General features: G+C 34.5%; 1 long non-coding RNA gene across 1 annotated transcript; it reads right to left on the reverse strand.

The window, feature by feature from the left end:
* Window positions 1–384: 384 nt before the first annotated feature.
* LOC110011341 lies at window positions 385–2,782 on the reverse strand. Its single transcript, XR_002286344.1, has 3 exons — window positions 2,717–2,782; window positions 801–853; window positions 385–685 (listed from the first exon to the last, which is right to left on the reverse strand). It is a non-coding gene; the product is annotated as an uncharacterized LOC110011341 (long non-coding RNA).

The raw sequence follows: 2,782 nt of genomic DNA on the forward strand, positions 1-2,782 counted from the left end.
TTCATAAACCATAAACTTCCACAGTGCCGTAGAATAAAGAAATTTTGTCTTTCAAAGAATAGTCACCATAAAGTACCTTCAACACAATAGTTCCAAGATTTTTTTCAATTTTAAAATAAAAGTTGGACTCTCTTCGCAAGCAAATTGACTCGACAAAAGGTACCGAACAAATAAACATTAACTCTATGAACCCTCAAGTTTGTAAATGGACCTCGATTCAAGTAACAGACCACAAGAGAAAACTATAACATCAAGGTATTGAGAAACATCAGAGTGTTTTTTGTAAGATGTAACAGTCATGTGCCAGCTGATGCAGTGACTTCAAAATTCATGTTGTTCATAAAGCTTAAGTTTTCACACTTCACGTAGAAAAAGTACATTCTGCCATTCAAAGAATAGTCACCACAAAGCATCTTCAACACTAGAGTTCCAACATTTTGTTCAATTTAAAAAAATAAAAATATGACCACCTTCACAAGCAAATAAGTTTTCTATACAAGCTCGGACAGACACACAGAAAATGCCAGCAACAAAGTCATCCACATGAGCACAAAGAGCATTATAAATAGACCAATATGGGTAATTTCATTATGTATTGCACAAAGAGCACTAGGTATTGCAGCTTCTCTTGCAACACTCGACGATTCAGTATTAGCAATATCAGCAGCATCTCCACAATAATATCCTAAAACAATAAGATCGAATAAATAGAATAAGCACTTTAATTTCAGATATTGATATTAAATAACTTCTCTAGATAGATCAACATAAATATTGATAGGAATTCTTGAGTGACTTACCAGAACTGAACCCCGAGTGATAAGCTCTTGGGAAGTAACAACAAATTCTTGAGCTTTTTGCACCGGTAGTCAAGAAAAACATTGATTTAAGAATGCAACCAAAGATTAAATCACTAAAGATGCAGAACAACAAAAAGTAACAGAGACCTAATATTACCAAATGATGGTATCTAATTGTATCTGTTGATTTTCAATGGATAAGATGCACTACTGCTATATACTGAACTTGCACCCTCACCCTGCTGGGATGGCAATCTAAAGGGAATAATTCATAAGACTGAAGAAAACTATAATAAAATAGAATTTAAATATTGTTACAATAAATAGAAGGCCAGAATCTATCTCCTCCTCCACCCAACCAAAAATAGTAGTTTCATAAGAAAAAGGCATGCCTAAAGTAGAGGATTTTTACACACAAAAATTTTCAGCACCAAGAAATGTGACAAGTTTCTAATAAATAGGACTGCCGCAATGTCTTTAAAGTTACTGCCTCCAACATAATGAAATACTATGCGCATGTAATCTCAAAACACAAACGCCGCAATACATTATGCAAATGCTAACTTATCATAACGAGGGTAAGAGGCCAATCACATCACAACACTTCGTTTTGCCAAGTATAGAGGAGGACAATCAAGCTTCCACAAAATCTATGGATTTCTAAATGTTATCCTCGACGCTAACACAATACCCTTTATCTCCTTACATCTACCTAGTCGGGACGGATTTCGCTTTTCTTTCTTTTCTTTGGCCACTAATGAATTTTTTTTCTTTTTTCTTCCCCTTTTGCTTTTGTCACGGCTTTTATTTGCTTTTTTTTTCCTTTGTTTTTGCCCGTGACTTGTGTTCTTTAGGCCGTTTTCCGGTTTTTTGACGCGAATGACAACACTTGTGGTGAAGGCACCCGGTTACTCAACCAAAACACGTTTTACCTAAAGTGCTTTGCATACTCATAGCTCCGGCCACCGTTTTACGTGAATAACAACATTTGTGATGAAGTTACCCAGTTACTAAGTGACATAAACCAGCGGAGTAGATATAATTTCCTTTTTCTTACTTTTCTTTCTTTCTTTTTTTTTTCTTTCCGGAAGGGGAAGGGCCTTTGAATTTTTCAAAATAAATGCACGTCCCATATTAGGGATATAAGGATCAATTGGGTAGAGTTTCAGCAAACAAATATGATCTCACAAGAATCCTAAGATTTAGTAGAAGCAAAGATATTCCAACTCTCTTTCAAAGCAATTCAAAATGCATGAAATTATGCCTCAACAACTCCACAGTTAATCAAAGCAACAATCACATAACGCTAGTGCACATTCATGTCTCAATCTTATGACTTCCTAAATCACATTTATTTGTCAAATTACTAAAAAATAATATAAAGGAAAATAGTTTATTAGTGACTGGCAAATGAAAACAAAACAAACGTAGTTTGATAGGATAACAAAAGATAAATGAAAACTTAAAAAGAAGTTACCCTCTGGTTCCTACGTGTTAATTAACACTACATATGTCATGGAATTCTTTACTTTTTAAATGGTTTTATCTTTACTGTTGCCTAAAATGAAGTGAACCAAATGATCAGCAGATTAATGAATAATTTATCCTTAAAATATCAAAATTCATAAAAGGCAAAATGGCAAGCACCAATCAGCATTAACAGAACATTCAACCAAAACTAGGAAGCAATGAGATAGAAAGAACAATCTGAAGATGAAAACGAAGAGTCACTTCTTGCAATAAGTTAATGATACAAACATACTATCCACAATTGTCCAAACAGAGAGTTCGGCTAAAAAGGCAGTCCATAATTAATCACCCAAATCCAAGAAAAAGAATTAAACAAGATGCTAAAAATACACCCAAATCCAAGAAAAAGAAGAATAAATAAAATGCAACAGAGAAAGAAGCCGTACTCATGGCCATCCTCGTTGCCGGCTTACCGTCCTTGTTGCCGTGAGTTTGGGGCTAGGCTTCTAAGA

The sequence above is a fragment of the Sesamum indicum genome, unplaced genomic scaffold (assembly GCF_000512975.1).
Source record: "Sesamum indicum cultivar Zhongzhi No. 13 unplaced genomic scaffold, S_indicum_v1.0 scaffold00163, whole genome shotgun sequence".
NCBI lineage: Eukaryota > Viridiplantae > Streptophyta > Magnoliopsida > Lamiales > Pedaliaceae > Sesamum > Sesamum indicum.